The following is a 16,978-nucleotide window of genomic DNA, read 5'->3' as shown; positions in this document are numbered from 1 at the left end:
ACTACTTCCACTCCCCTAATGGTGTTTTCTGGAATCACCTCCTAAATAAACTAGTTGTACTTGAATCCTTGTATCAGGATCTGCCTCTGGGGACTCTAAACTAAGATAATACATTTGCAAAGAAAGTTTGTGAAAGAAAATGCACCAGAATGTTCACCATCTTTACGACTGGTGGGATTGTAAATGATTTTCCTTTTGTCATCTATATCTAAAACATTTTTCACAAATATGAACATGGATAGCAACTAATTGATTACTTAAACACTCTAAAACATTAAGCCTAGTTTTTAGTTTCTACCGAACCTGTGCACCTTTTCCTTCTACCTACTTCTAATTCTATGAAACTAATAAACAGTCTTCTTACTTTTATGCCCACTAAGTCCATGCCTAGCCCTATGCCTTCACTCATACTTTATCCAGCACTTTCTATTAATCCTACCTCTTCCACAAGGCCTCCCTTATTCACTCCACCCCATGATGCCATTTTGTGTCCATTTCTTCTATGTATTATTTAATTGACATATTAATTCTTCCCATACCTTACATCATTTTAAAGAGATACATGTAAAATACTACTTTGCTGTGGGTCTCTCAACTTTCTAGAATATTTGGATCAGCAGTAGAACTGCTTTCAACACAAAAATGGTGTTAGACCAATTCAAGATAAAATACTCCCTCCCCAATTTATTTACGATAGTATCTGAGCTGCATCTGCTCTTTCAGTCTTTAACAAAGGGGCTGTTTTACAGGACAGCAGCAATGGGGGAAAAAAAGCAAAGAACAGAAGCTGGCTCTAATGCACTCATTCCACCATCCATAAATGATCTTTTCATGAGGACACAGCCGATAAGGAGAGAAGGAAAGACAAAAAGCATTCTTGACTTAGGGATGGAATAGCAGCTCCCCCTCTGTGTCTGGTTCAGTTGCTCAGAATGGCTTTCTTATGGCTGTGCCTCTTGTAAATTATGAGTCTCTCTCTCTTTCTCTCCCCCCATCCCGAGGCTTCATATTAAAGACAAGACGCAGCTGCCAGGCCTCCAGAGATTTCCCAGCAGTCTACTATGGTGAAATAAAATACCATGTTATGCTGTAAAACTAGCTGGTCCTTCTTTCACATGGGCTGTGCTATCTCATGGCCTGGACAAAGGATCACAGGCCTGGACACTTACTGCTTTTCCTGAGATTTGTAGAATGATCTTCTAGACAGTACTTAGTCTTTTTGTGTTCCAGCTTCCCAGCATGATATTTATTATTATCTCCTAAAGAGACTGTATACATTTGTATAATACATGTACACTCTACCTTCTTGAAATACTGTCCTGAAGGAGGGCATTTGGTTACCATTAGAGCAACTATTTTACTTCCAAGGAGAGAGAGGTTTTGTGGCCCTGTTGCCACAAATGATTTGGGACTTTGACAGGCTTGTGATCTTGCTTATTTGCATCTTTTGTGTCATTACTACCAGAAGGATTGCATTATATAAATGGGCTGAGGTTTATACATAATGATTGGTTGAACTGCTTCTGATGTTGCAATCTTAGCTTATCTGCCCAGAAGAAAATGGATCCAGCTAAAATAGGTCTGTAACCTTACATGGAGATTTGGAGTATACTAGTGAAATGTTGGAGTATACTAGTGAAATCAGATTGGAGACTATCTTTAGTTAAACAGTTAAAACCCTACTAGAGACTGAGGCTGAAAGTAAACATGATGTCCTGTGTTTATTTCTCATATCCTGATTTCGATCTTTAAATAATAGGATAAGCTTCAAATCCCAGCAAAGCCTTGAGTAATTAAGCCTATAGAAGAGGAGAAGGAAGAATGTGAGAAATTACTGAGTTCTTGAGGATGACAGTAGCTCTCCAAGTGTCGACAGACCTCTACGCACATTCCTTTCTCCCTCTCCTGTTTCACTCTGTTTATTAGCTAGCAAATAGGATAAATGAAGATTCCCCCTTCCTGTTGATATACATTGTTTTTCAGAAGGCTTTAATAGACGAAAATCATCAGGTGCTAAGTATCAAATTTCTTTCTAACCTCTTTGTGGGGTGTACATGGGAGAATAGGTAAGGATCCAATTAGCGATATGAATGTTAAATTTATATGCAATTAGATAAATAGGTCCCTTTGAGACTACACAAGTAAAATCGGAAAGTAGTTCAATTTACCAACTGAGGGGCAAAGATGGAGTCTTAATGATTTTTCTATCTTTTTTGTAATAGGTGTTCAATAAATATAGTTGGGTTGAATTATTAAATTGAAAACATCCATGCCCATTTTGAAGAACATAATCTGCAAGGAAATTATTAAATGCAATGAATATATAAACTATACCTTGAACTACTTCTCTGCTTTTCAACTGAGAGGTTAAAATGCTTTCCAAGTGTAACTTGTTAATTTTACAATTTGTAACAGTCCCTGAAGGAAGGGAATTAACAATCACCATGGGCTTCCCCGGTGGCGTAGTGGTTGGGAGTCCGCCTACCAATGCAGGGGACACGGGTTCGTGCCCCGGTCCGAGAGGATCCCACATGCCGCGGAGCGGCTGGGCCCGTGAGCCGTGGTCACTGGGCCTGCGCGTCCGGAGCCTGTGCTCCGCGACGGGAGAGGCCACAGCAGTGAGAGGCTCGCGTACCGCAAAAAAAAAAAAAAAAATCACCATCATTCCATTTTACAGATGTGAGAACTGAAGTGTAAGGTGCTCAGACCAGCATGAGTCAGTGAGTCAAAGTCAGAATAGAATGATATGTAAATGGGACAGATGGAGCAGAAGTGCAGCCTACAATCTACTTTAGGGCTCCTTTTTTTATCTCTTTCCCCTCTGACTGTATAACAACTTGGGAAGCCCTGGCATTGTACCCTGGTACAACAAGAGAAACTTCCTCCTGCCTAGCAGAGGGGTAGAGCAAGGAGGAAAATCCTTGGACTCAGTCAGGGCAGAGCCTCTATTTAGTTCCCCACTGTGTGCCCACCTCCACCCCATACACCCCAAGGCCCACGTAACTCGGAACTTGGCTTCGCCCTAGTGAACTCTGGTCAAGTGAAAGAATAAGTAAGTGGATGCCTTGTGACTCCCATTTGGGCATTTGAACCACTAAATCAATATTTCTTAAAATGGTACAGTCATGCCCCTTTAGAAGAGAGAAAATAAAAGCCCCCAGCATCATTTATCTGTAATTGTCCCTGCAAAAACAGCAATAAGAATCTCTCCAGATTGACATGGGACCATATGCATTTGGTTCTAGTGATGCCCTTTTCTTTTCTTTTCTTTTTAAATAAATTTATTTATTTATTTATTTTCGGCTGCATTGGGTCTTTGTTGCTGCGTGTCGGCTTTTCTCTAGTTGTGGCAAGCAGGGGCTACTCTTCATTGCAGTGTACGGGCTTCTCATTGCTGTGGCTTCTCTTTTTGCGGAGCACCGGATCTAGGCACGAGGGCTTCAGTAGTTGTGACGCACAGGCTTAATTGCTCCACGGCATGTGGGATCTTCCCACACCAGGGCTCGAACCCGTGTCCCCTGCATTGGCAGGCGGATTCTCAACCACTGCGCCACCAGGGAAGCCCGATGCCCTTTTCTAATAAAACAAATATCTAAGTAAACAAATAAACACAAATACCATATATGAGGAAAAGTCTTCAATATGTTATGAAGTGAGAAAGTTATAAAATAGTCCATTCACTGGGCTACATGCTTTTAAATGTATTATCTCATTTAATCTTCACAAAAACCTTCTGAGGTGGGTGTTCCTTTTTGCTCCTTTTTATAAATACAGAAACTAAGGGAAGTTACGTAACTTGTCCAGAATCACACAGCTTGAAAATGAGGATTTAAAACCAAGTCTGGGGGCTTCCCCGGTGGCGCAGTGGTTAAAAATCCACCTGCCAATGCAGGGGACATGGGTTTGAGCCCTGGTCTGGGAAGATCCCACATACCGCGGAGCAACTAAGCCCATGCGCCACAACTACTGAAGCCCGTGCACCTAGAACCCGTGCTCCGCAATAGGACAAGCCACTGCAATGAGAAGCCTGCACACTGCAACGAAGAGTTACCCCCGATCTCCACAACTAGAGAAAGCCCACTCGCAACAACGAAGACCCAATGCAGTCAAAAATAAATAAATAAAATAAATTAATAAAAAAAAAAATAAATAAAACCAAGTCTGTTTGAATCCAGAGTCTGGCATCTTATTGCCTCTCTCTGGTTCTTACTTGTACTCTGGCTTTTTGAATCCTCTCTTCCTTTTCTTCTTTCTCTCTTTTTTTTTTTCTCAATTTCTGTATCTGTTTCTATTCTCTCTCTCTCTCTCTCTCTCTCTCTCTCTCTCTCTCTCTCTCTCTCTCTCTCTCACCACATATGTTTATCTATGGATAGCTTTCTTCACATTCTCCAAGGGGTCCACTATTTAGAGAAGTTTCATTGCCAAAGAACCTTGCCAAGCCCAGATTCAAAGACTGAGCGTGGAATCTGTGACTCCAGCCACTAGGTCATTGCCTCAGGTCACTGCCCAGCTGCTGAGCACATCCCAGACTCACAGACTCTGCGTGGGCTGGGGCTGTCCATGCATTTTGTCACTGGGACTTGAAAACAGCAATTTTTAACTTCAGAAGCAGTGTTTAGAAATGGCTGCCACTTAGAGTTTATCGACTAGTTTGTATGAACATATGCTATCAATATAAATAATTTGCATCAGAGATTGCTTGGGTTCTCCTGTAGAGACACTTTGCATGCTCCAGAAATTGTGAAGATCAAAAGATTATGCAAGCAGCAGTGGCACGTCTTCCTTTGCTTTAACACATATATACATGCTTCTAATAGCTAACATTTCGGTAATGACTGTGTACAAAACACATGCTAAGTGGTTTACATACATTATCTTATTTAACCAAGTGTTACAGGGGCTAAACAATAGCCCAACTGTCTCTTACTGGTACTTGGCAGAGCCAGCTCTCTAATACAGGCGCACTTCATGTCAGGGCTTCATGTCTCAACCCTTCTGTTCTCGGTGACAAGCGCTAGGCCATCCTTGACAGAGATGAAAACAGCCCAGCAAGGAACTTGGAATCCAGTAGCAAAGATTTTTTAAATCTTTACAAGTATAACAACAAAGGACAGAATGCAACCTAATATTACCCTCTCTGTCCAATAGATAAAGAGTAGTAATGATTTCTTTAAAAGAGAAAATCTTTAATTTGTGTGTGACGCTCTTAAAAAAAAAAAAAAAGAACTTGGAGAAAAGAGGAAACCACAGAGCATTCTCTAAGATGGGCAGCCTTCCAAACATCACAATTACTTCTGTGGAAAGCAGAGCTAAGGCTGAGGGGGTGAAAGTCCAAAAAGTCAATGTCCAGGGTGGGTTTAAAACTTGTTATGTGCATCTGGAGATAAAGAAGTCAAAGGGCCAAGGAAAGATTAGAGTTAATGACCCACATGGTAGTCAACCCTTAATACTGGAGGGGTGGCTGCTACCAACGAAAGAGCACAGAGGCTGAGAATTCGAGAATTAACTACTAACACTGGAGACCCTTGAAGGCTGAGACCTTTCCTTGGTTTATTTTGTTTTGCTATAAATCATTTACTTAATACACTGTAGTTCTTAAGATAGTACATGCTGTATTAATTTATGACCATTATCAGGTTGAGGGAGAAAACACAAAGTTTGTATACAAAAGAAAATATCTCCCAAATTGTTTTATTTAGATACATGATTGAGTGTAGGAAATCAATGCCAAGACTCATTTTTAAAGGGTTGCCTAAACTCCAACAGTGTTTAAGTGATTCTAAATCCCAGTCAAATTGCAATGGAGTGGTCTCCCCCATCAAAATTATACTTTTCATAAATGTCTATCCATTGTGACTTTAAAACATACTCAAAAGTTTTGGAAGAATACAGAGCTAGGGAGTTCAGTAGCTTGGTGAGAGAATCGTAAGAACTAGACCTTCTTCAATATATGTTCATCAAAAACTCTATTTTTTCAATATGAGAACATTTATTCTTCTAATTCATTTTCCACTTACAATCATATCTCTTAGTTGGGATGCTTCATGGAATGGTAAAAAAAAAAAAGCTATAATGCAACTATTTCTCAGAAAAAGAAGTTTGTTTATACTACATTTGCCCTTTAAGGGTTATCTGATTGCAATTATCTTTCTCCAAAAAAATCTTGCTAGAACTTGCAAAGTTCTAACAGAAATTGGTATGGAGCAGTCAGGCAATGGCAAGTACAAGAGTGAAAAAAACGTAAGTCCTGACTTTGAAAAGTATTTACATACATTCCAGTGCATTCCAAACACATAAAGAATAAACTAAGCAAGGAAAGGCACTTCATGCCCAAAATTGAATCTTTGAAGCTGGGATCTGAATAAAAGAAAGACTTCATGTTACTGCTACACGTAGAGAAACAAAGCAGAAATTGTAGGCCCAAATGCAGTGTTCCTGGAAGATTTGTGAGAGAGAAGGGCAAACATACACCAAGTAGATACTTCTCATAAGGACATGCTTTGCAATTTGAGCATTTTTGAACTTGCAATGGAATTTTAAAGCCATCCAGAAACAACAGATGTTTGAACCCAAATGATCCAACGTCTTGATGCCAAAATTAGGGCTCTGAAGAGGAACGTTAGAGTTGTAACATATGAAGAACTACTTCAGGAACTCTTCTCCAGGGAAACAGTTGAAAGAGACTTATTCTATGGCTTGCTGACCCATCCTTTTATATGTGCCCATTTATACTCCAAGTGATAAAAATTTCTGTCAAATGAAAATATTAATAAATAAATGCAAGTCTCTTTCCTAGGTGTAACTTCAATCTCCTCTCTCTCCCCTTTGAGCACTCTATCTCTAAATTGAATTATGAAACCAGGAGGAGGACTTTTCTAAACATTATTTATCCCCAAACTTTTACATATGAAAACCAATAACGGGTTATGGTTGAACCTACCCAGCACAGAATTATCTAGCTAATTAGTTGTAAGCAGCAAGTCAGATATTTCAAGAAAGCCAAAAAAAACTGGCCAATACCAACTCCCACCAACAATAAATAAGCAAACTCCACTTTACAAGGTACTTTTTTTTCCAGATTAAATAGGTAACAGATAAATGCCAAATCTCTGCTTTTACTTGGTTTAAAGGATATGTCGAGGTTGCTGTATAATTCTAAAACAAAGTTGTTGTTTTTTCATTACCTTGTCAGATCAACTTTTCCCCCACCTCTCTCTGTTAAACAAATAAATGCAACTTAGACATCAAATCCCTTTATTCAATTTTCAAAGAAACTTTTTGTACATCTCATTCACCAACTAAACTTCCCATCAAGTTAGCAAGGTTTATTGGTTTCCAGAAGGATGTTAGCATAAAGATATTTCTTATTTCAGTGACACAACTACTATAAAATAGCGCCTGTGAGGAGAAAGCGGCAGTATGGTCATGGTTCCAAAAGGGAGCCAGGAGCTCAAATTGTAAGTGCATTTTAAAAATAGCATAGCAGCTATGATTATAATTTAGCTCCACAGCATGTAAGCGTGGTATGAACAGGAAATGGGAGTACATCTTCTGAGCCTGATAAGATTCTCTAATGTAAGACATATGCTCTGTATCTTAGCTGGAGAGCTAGACCTAGCCAGAAAGAAGAAAAGCATATATGTTTATCTTTAATCCAAAGATTAAACCTATCAACCTTGGAAGATTTTTTGAATTGCTATTGAATTAAGTGATGAAGTCAATGCAGCATACATTCAAAAGTGAAAAAAAAATACCTTTATAAAAATAACTTTATTAAAAATGAAAATTTGAAGTAACTTCCAGAGGAAAATTAATTAACTGAGCTACGCATACTAAGGCTGTGTTATCTCAGTGCAAGCTCCGAAGGGCAGAGCCTCTCCTTAGAGAAGTCAGTGCTAATCAGGGTACACTCCAGACAAAAGTTGAATTCACTAAGGCTCACATGTTTTAAGAACATTTTACAATGTCAATAATTATTCCTAATTCTATTTATGACAAATAGAAACGTGACAAAATGCCCTTGAGTTTACTCCTACATTCTAGGAAGGAACTGATGGTTTAAGCATATGTTTCCAGATTAGCATTGTAGAGAATGTATAAGATAAAGCAACAAGGCTTAGCAATAGATACATGACAGTACATCAAAGTACAGATTGACTTATTACATCACTCAATTTTATTGTCCACATTAGAGACAATGAAAAGGAGCTGATACCAGTGCCTATCATCAAAATACAAATTTTGATTTATTACCCTTTGATGCAAATCATAGTAAAGAAAACCTTTAACAGCTGGAAAAGAAACCCCCCAAAAAAGTACTTTAGTTTCTAGGCTCTGTTCCTTTACAAACAGTAGGTTAGGAGATTTTTCTGGTTATTCAGTATAAGAATAATTTGCTCATTCAACAAAAATTTATCAAGTGCTTCCTATGCGTGAGGCACTGTTGTAATGGCCAGGGCTATAGCAGTAGGAAAGACAGACAAGGAGCTTAGATTCCAGTAGAAATCATTCAGTAAATACATAAACAAGAGACCTTGAAGGGTAATGAGTGCTGTTAAGGGAATGAAAGGATGATGTGTAGAGAAAAACAGAATAGGTGGGGACCGTTTTAAATAGGATGGTCAAACAAAGGCTTGCTTGAGCTGAGACCTAAATGATGAGAATCCAAATGGGTGAACACACAGGAGAATGTTCTAAGGGTAGAGGTAAGAGCTAGTACCAAAGGTCCTGAGATCAGAACAAACTTGACTTCTTCAAGGAATAGAAACAAATTCAGTGAGGCCAAAACATGGTGATTGATGGGGAGCGGGGAAGAGAGGAGGTTGGGGAGTCAGTAAGGAGCCAGATCATATAGGACCTATTGCTGTACCTTGGTAAGAGGTTTGGATTTCTTTTAAGGAATAATGAAAAGTCATTGGAGAATTTTATGTGACCTTGATTTGATTTTTGTGTTTTTTTAATTATAAAATATTTCAGGTATCCAAAAATGTATGGATACTGCAAGAAATTAGATTCAGTGAAATCCCCATGGTACCCTTCTCAATCCTATTCCCCTCCCTCTTTTTTCTTTTTTTTTAAGATTTATTTATTATTTATTTATTCATTTTATTTATTTTTGACTGCATGGGGTCCTAGTTGCGGCACGCAGGATCTTCGTTGAGGCATGTGGGATCTCTCTTTGCCACGCGTGGGCTTCTCCCTAGTTGTGGCGTGTGGGTTTTCTCTTCTCTAGTTGCAGAGTGCAGGCTCCTGAGCGCGTCGGCTCTGTAGTTTGCGGCACGCAGGCTCTAGTTGAGGCACACCAGCTCAGTAGTTGCGACACACGGGCTTAGTTGCCCTGCAGCATGTGGGATCTTAGTTCCCTTACCAGGGATCAAACCCGCGTCCCCTGCATTGTAAGGTGGATTTTTTACCACTGGACCACCAGGGAAGTGCCTCCCCTCCCTCTTTAAAGGTAACTCCTATTCTGAATTTTATGTTTATAATATTCATTCATGTTTTTGTGCTTTTACCACACACACACACACACACACACTCACACACACACATACATGTCCATAAACAATGTGTGTAACACTGCTTTGCTTTTTTAAATTAAGGTATAATTGATATTGCATGTTTTTAAACTTTATATGAATGGTACCATACTGTACCTATTCTGCAACTTGCTCTTTTTCCCCTCTGTTGTATTTTTTTGAGATTTATTCATTCATATGGAGTTCTTATTCATTTATTTTAAACAACTGTTTAGTATTCTTTTATATTAAAATACCACAATTTATCCATTCTTTGGCTGATGGACATTTATGTTGTCTTCAATGCTTCTGTTCATATCTCCCTGAGCAGGTAATGGAATATAGAGAGACAAGAGCGGAAACGTGAAAACCAGTTAGAAGAGTCTTCAGAGTGCAGCAGAAAGCCAGCGGTGGCTAGGGCTAAGATAAAGCAACTGAGATGAATAGACATGGAGAAATTTGGTATACATTTTGGAAATGCAGCTGATTGGACTTACAAATGGATTGATAGGGAGGAGGGGTTGCAGAGAGATGGTTAGAAATCAAGGATGAATTGGCCTTGAGCTATTTTGGCCTTGAGCTATTTTTCGAGGGCATCTAAAAGCCCAAATCTTAGGACTTCAAAAAGTAACATGTGATGTGATACCTTTCTTCTCTAGTACCTTGCAATGTACAATATTAGGTGCTTCATAAAATTCTGTTGAATGAATAAATAATTGAATAAATCATAGACTTTAGGGCTTCCCTGGTGGCGCAGTGGTTGAGAATCTGCCTGCTAATGCAGGGGACACGGGTTCGAGCCCTGGTCTGGGAAGATCCCACATGCCGCGGAGCAGCTAGGCCCGTGAGCCACAACTACTGAGCCTGCGCGTCTGGAGCTTGTGCTCCACAACAAGAGAGGCCACGATAGTGAGAGGCCCGCACATCGCGATGAAGAGTGGCCCCCGCTTGCCACAACTAGAGAAAGCCCTAGCACAGAAACGAAGACCCAACACAGCAAAAATAAATAAATTAATTAATTAAAATAAATTTGTTAAAAAATAATAATAATAATAGACTTTACAATTGGTTCTCTATGGTATACTGGGATTATATTGAGATTTAGTTATATCACAACCTAGAATATTTTCAGATGAAATGAAATGAAGTGGGGTTTTGTTAAAATAATCAAGAGGGGAATGTGTGTGTTTCAGGATTATTAGTAAAACAAGATTGACTCTATGTTAAACATTTTTTTTTTTTTTTTTTTTTTTTTTTTTTGCGGTACGCGGGCTCTCCTGTTGCGGAGCACAGGCACCAGACGCGCAGGCTCAGCGGCCATGGCTCACGGGCCTAGCCGCTCTGCGGCATGTGGAATCTTCCCGGACTGGGGCACGAACCTGCGTCTCCTGTATCGGCAGACGGACGCTCAACCACTGCGCCACCAGGGAAGCCCTGTGTTAAACATTTTTGAAGCTGAATGATGGGTATATAGAAATTGCACTTTTATGAATGTATGAAAATTACCATGATAAGAAGTGTAAAAAGAGATAAGAAAAAATTTTAGCTATCTTCCCATCAGGATGTGAGTTGCCCCAATATGGCATCAAGTAAACATAACCACTCCACGTAAGTAGGTTGTCAGAAAATTCAGGCGGTCCAGGCAAAGTTCTTAACCTTTTGGGGTTTACAAATTCCTTAGAGAATTTGATGAAACGTGAAAACTTTTCCCGGAAAAAAAAATACACATATACACAATTTTGCATAAATAAATCAGGATTTTTAAAATTTTTTTAAAGCTGATGTCATAGACCAGGTTAAGAAATCCAGATAAGGACTTTCTTGGTGGTCCAGTGGGTAAGACTCTGTGCTCCCAATGTAAGGGGCCCAGGTTCAGTCCCTGGTCAGGGAACTAGATCTCACATGCATGCCACAACTAAAGTCCACATGCTGCAACGAAAAAAAAAGATCCCGCATGCTGCAACTAAAGATCCTGCATGCCACAACGAAGATCCCACGCAACTAAGACCCGGCGCAGTCTAAATAAATAAATAAATATATATATATATATATATATATATATATATTTTTTTTTTAAAGAAAGAAAGAAAAGAAATCCAGATAGACTCAGGAAAAGACCTCACTGAAGTCTGACTTCAGCACTACGAGTTCTCAGGTAATTTGTTAATACAGAATTTTGTCCTATTAGTTTTTTTTAATGTTCTACTTTCCACAGTTGGTGCTTACATTCCTACCTAGAGTTTGCAGCTAGATGACTGAAGTTTGAGTCTTGTTTTTATCGCTTTAAAGATGATGATCCTGCAAAATTACTTAACCTTTCTAAGCCTCAGCTTCTTTATCTGTAAGTTTGAAATAGGAATACACCTAGTGCTATTGGTGATAAAAATGAGCTAATCTAATTGAAAGTCCTTGGTAAGATTTAAAGAGCACTATAAATTGGTGGTAAAATTTTATGCTTATTATGTGCCAAGAACTCTTCTAAACACTTTAAGTACCATTATTAACCTCATTTTTACACATGAAGATACTAAGACACACAGAAGTTAAGTAACGTGCCTAATGTCATATGGCTAGTAAGGGGTTGAAATAGAATTTGAGCCCAGCCAATCTGACTCTAGAGTGTATGCTCTTAATCTTTATGCTGTGAATTTTAGTATTATTCACCCTGAATATAATACCCCTCCACTGCTCCATGATATGATATTGTGCGCATCTGATGAATACTCTCAACCTAGGCCTGAGAGGAAAACTGTAATTCAAGTAGCAGCCAAATTCTAAGGGACAAAAAATGATGCCATGAGACTTCCCTGGTGGCGCAGTGGTTAAGAATCTGCCTACCAATGCAGGGGGCACAGGTTAGATCCCTGGTCTGGGAAGATCCCACATGCCACGGAGTAACTAAGCCTGCAAGCCACAACTACTGAGCCTGTGTGCCACAACTACTGAAGCCCATGCGCCTAGATCCCGTGCTCCACACAAGAGAAGCCACCACACTGAGAAGCCCATGCACTGCAACAAAGAGTAGCCCCCGCTCATCACAACTAGAGAAAGCCCTAGCGCAGCAACAATGCAGCCATAAATAAATAAATATTTTTTTAAAAATGATGCCACCTTGTCTTATTTTTTAATTTAAAAAAATTAAAGTTTTTAATGAAAATTAATTAATTAATTTTTTCTTTTTGTGGTACGCAGGCCTCTCACTGCCGCGGCCTCTCCCGCTGCGGAGCACAGGCTCCGGATGCGCAGGCTCAGCGGCCATGTCCCACGGGCCCAGCCGCTCCGCGTCACGCGGGACCTCCCAGACCGGGGCACGAACCCGCGCCCCCCGCATTGGCAGGCGGACTCCCAATCACTGCACCACCAGGAAAGCCCTAATTTTTTATGTTGTTAATTTTTTTCTATGTTTAGTATTTATACTGTAAGATTTGATTTGATTTGATTTGATTTAAGTTCTTTTTTTGGAGAAGTTGTTAACTCCGGGGGTGGGACAGGGAAAATAAAGTGATTCTGGAGCATCTTGTGATGCCAAGAAAAGTAAGGAAGTACTCAAAAACCAATGGCAGGGGCTTCCTTGGTGGCGCAGTGGTTGAGAGTCTGCCTGCTGATGCAGGGGACACGGGTTCAGGGAGATCCCACATGCCGCGGAGCGGCTAGGCCCCTGAGCCATGGCCGCTGAGCCTGCGCGTCCGGAGCCTGTGCTCCGCAATCGGAGAGGCCACAACAGTGAGAGGCCCGCGTACCGCAAAAACACACACCAAAAAAAAACAATGGCAGCATATCAAAAAGACATAGGGGCCAACTAGAAAGGACTTTCAGTGACCAAAGATGAAACAATTTGAGCAAGAAATAAATAACAATAGGATTGGATTGTAATCCATAGAATAAAATAAATATCCATGAATCTTATTGATATTAATAAATTTTAAAATAAATGGGAGTGAAGAGACAGTCTGTCTTACATAAAAATTCCAATTAATAAATGTGGAAGAAATGAGGAAAATACTGAACACAGAACACCACAGTAATATTTGTTGCAGGCAAGATCCATCAGTGGATAATAAAATCAGTGGAATAGAAACAGGGTATTTTCATAATTTTAAAGTGTCTCCCCCAAATATTTATTAATTATAAAGGTAAAAATAGTGGAGAAACCTGGCAAATAGCACCTTAACCAAGTGATGGCAGTTAACATCACTGGTATAAGATACCAATATCATGAACTCCTGGATTATGATGTCCTAAGAAGGACACATCACTTCTGTGAATTCTGATCAAAAATGCATAAAACTCAATTTAATCATGAGAAAATAGCAAATTCTATAGAAAACTTAACTAATATTCTTCAAAAGTGTCAAAGTCACGAAAGACAAGGAGAGACTGAGGAATGGTTCACATTGTTGGAGACTAAGCAGAGCTGACAACTACATGTGAGATCCTGGACAGGATCGTGGAAAAGGATGATAGGGAGAACAGGGTAACCCAAAGAAAGTCGGTAGATTAATTATTGTTATTCTCTATTATTAGGTATTATAGCAATGTTAATTTCTTAGTTTTGATCATTATACTGTGGGTCATGTAAATTGTTAAATGTTAGGGGAAGGAACATCAAGTGTACACGGGAGCTCTCCTGTTCTATGTAACTTTTCTATAAGTCAAATTATTTCAAAATAAAAAAAGTTACAAGCAAAACATAACCCCTGTGTTTCCCTGGTGGTGCAGTGGTTGAGAGTCCGCCTGCCGATGCAGGGGACACGGGTTCGTGCCCCGGTCTGGGAAGATCCCACATGCTGCGGAGCGGCTAGGCCCGTGAGCCGTGGCCGCTGAGCCTGCACGTCCGGAGCCTGTTGCTCCACAACGGGAGAGGCCACGACAGTGAGAGGCCCGCGTACCGCAAAAAAAAAACACATAAACCCTGATCTTGCATTGTTTAAGTAATTGTTTAAATGATCTAGTCCAACGTTTCTCCAAACTCAGTCATCTGAATACAAATTTCAGGATTTTTACCAATCTACCAAACATTTACTGATTTCTCGCACTGTTTTACAGGGGAGGAAATTGAGGCACAATGAAGTAAGTGACTCAACATCACAGAACTAACAGGTAACCGAACCAGGATTCACCTTTAGGCAGTCTGACTCAGTGTGTGTTAACTTCTCCTCTATACTACCTCCCTCCTGTACCCAATACTGCGATCACCTGTATCATTCTTTACTTACTAGCTTCTTTAAAGTTGAGCCAGTTTATTTTAAACTTAAAAAACAGCAAGTAAACTATATTACAAGGTCCTCCGGATAGGAATTTTTGTTCTCTCTACTAATGTACCACAAGTTCATTGAATAGTGCCTGGCACATTGAAGGTAGTACTCAATAAACATTAATTGAATGAATGAATTAAAAACTTTATATCATAACTGTAAATGGAAAACCAGAATCATTTTCCAGAAATAGAAAGTAATCTTCAAAACAAATATGATGGAGGCTTCCCTGGTGGCGCAGTGGTTGAGAGTCCGCCTGCTGATGCAGGGGACGCGGGTTCGTGCCCCGGCCCGAGAGGATCCCACATGCCGCGGAGTAGCTGGGCCCGTGAGCCATGGCCGCTGAGCCTGCGCGTCCAGAGCTTGTGCTCCGCAGCGGGAGAGGCCGCAGCAGTGAGAGGCCCGCGTACCGCAAAAAAAAACCACAAAAAAAACAAAATAAATATGATGAGAGACTTCCCTGGTGGCGCAGTGGTTAAGAATCCGCCTGACAATGCAGGGGACACAGGTTCGAGCCCTGGTCCAGGAAGATCCCACATGCTGCAGAGCAGCTAAGCCTGTGTGCCACAACTACTGAGCCTGCGCTCTAGCACCTGCGAGGCACAACTACTGAGCCTGCGCGCCTAGAGCCTGAGCTGCACAACAAAAAGAAGCCACCACGTTGAGAAGCCTATGCACCTCAACGAAGGGTAGTCCCCGGTCGCCGCAACTAGAGAAAGCCCGCGCACAGCAACGAAGACCCAACGCAGCCAAAAATAAATAAATAAATACAAATAATTTTAAAAATAAAAGTAATGCAAGGAAAAGAAAAAGTAATGCAAGTGTTAGAAGATATTAAAAAAGGATACCAGTTACAAACAGACTTTCTCCTTTCTCCTTGATTTAATCAGAAGTTTTCAATTAGAATGACAAAGAGAATAATTTTCTGACTAAATACATTTTATTTAAAGTTGTATCAGTTTGCCACCTAAAATCAGCACACAAATGCCCAAGGTAAGGGACCATTCTTTGTGGAAGGTGGCTCTATTCTAAAGGGACCAATCGAGTGAGGGCTTATGTGAGATTAGACAGCTCAGTCTGTCTTGATCATCCTCATGCCTTAAATGTCATCTCTTCTCTTCTGTAATCTCCTACCTCCTCTTGATTACCTCTCATTTCTCTCTCTAACCCCTATAGAATTATTTTTACTTCTTGTAACACTCCTTAGTGCATACCTCTTTAATAGCACTTAAAATATAAATTCATCATTATTTTTCTCCAATTCTGTGTCCTTCACTTAAATTATAATTATGTAGGGCATCAGGGAGTGTGTAATAGCATATTTATATCTCCAGAGCTCTTACCAGTATCTAACAAGATGGTAGGCCCACAACAAACTGTTGAATTATTAAACTAAGAAAATTACAGAAATTAGAGGGGGAGAAAAGAACAGTGTGATTTTCTGCCATCCTTGAAGCCATGATTTTGTCCTCACCTGTGTCTGAAAAGCTTATTATTATTCAGATCCTTTATAAAATCTTCCCAAACACACATGAGGGTTCTCCATGAAGAGGAAAAGTAAATAGCAATCCTTTCCTTCAGAAGCTCTCAGAATTAATTTGCTTCCTCGAGCAATTATAATATATCACTCTTCCTTTGCAGAATATTTGCTAAAACATGGTTGGATGCCTCCACTGTAGACATTATTGCCATATTTTTTGGCTTGCTTAAAAAGTGAGGTCAGTGCTAAGGTCACTTCTCTGTACCTGGGTGATGATCTCTGCTCTCCACAGAAAGGATGAGGGCCTGTCCTAGCTGACGTTAGGTTAACACGGTACAGGATGGCAAAGGAAACACACTACAGAGCAATATTCTTTTTTTTTTAAGGAAAGCTAATTTAAAAAAAAATTTTATTAATTAATTTATTTTTGGCTGCACCGTGTCTTCATTGCAGCATGCGGGATCTTTTTAGTGTGGCATGTGGGATCTTTAGTTGCAGTATGTGGACTTCTTAGTTGCGGCATGCATGTGGGATCTAGTTCCCCGACCAGGGCTCGAACCTGGGCCCCCTGCATTGGGAGCGCAGAGTCCTACCCACTGGACCACCAGGGAAGTCTCAGAACAATATTTTTACTAGAAGCCAGAAATGTAACCTTCCTTGGACATCTCTTGAGATGGTTAATAGCAGTTTCTTTTGAGTATATAATTATGTCTAGATAGAAGTCAACC

The 16,978-nt window shown here is 40.1% G+C and overlaps 1 long non-coding RNA gene and 1 other non-coding gene across 4 annotated transcripts in view; one reads left to right on the top strand and one right to left on the bottom strand.

The window, feature by feature from the left end:
- Positions 1–16,978, top strand: part of LOC132524643 (uncharacterized) — a 93,577-nt gene that overhangs the window by 53,856 nt on the left and 22,743 nt on the right. For all 3 annotated transcript variants that reach the window (XR_009541952.1, XR_009541950.1, XR_009541951.1), the window contains one exon: positions 11,595–11,670. This is a non-coding gene — a long non-coding RNA (uncharacterized LOC132524643). The remainder of the gene's footprint in view (positions 1–11,594; positions 11,671–16,978) is intronic.
- On the bottom strand, positions 16,789–16,861 carry TRNAG-CCC (transfer RNA glycine (anticodon CCC)). Its single transcript has one exon. It is a non-coding gene; the product is annotated as a tRNA-Gly (tRNA).

The sequence above is a fragment of the Lagenorhynchus albirostris genome, chromosome 8 (genome assembly GCF_949774975.1).
Source record: "Lagenorhynchus albirostris chromosome 8, mLagAlb1.1, whole genome shotgun sequence".
Taxonomy (NCBI): domain Eukaryota; kingdom Metazoa; phylum Chordata; class Mammalia; order Artiodactyla; family Delphinidae; genus Lagenorhynchus; species Lagenorhynchus albirostris.
Note: the sequence above shows the minus strand (reverse complement) of the source record. Positions and strands in the feature narration are given on the sequence as shown.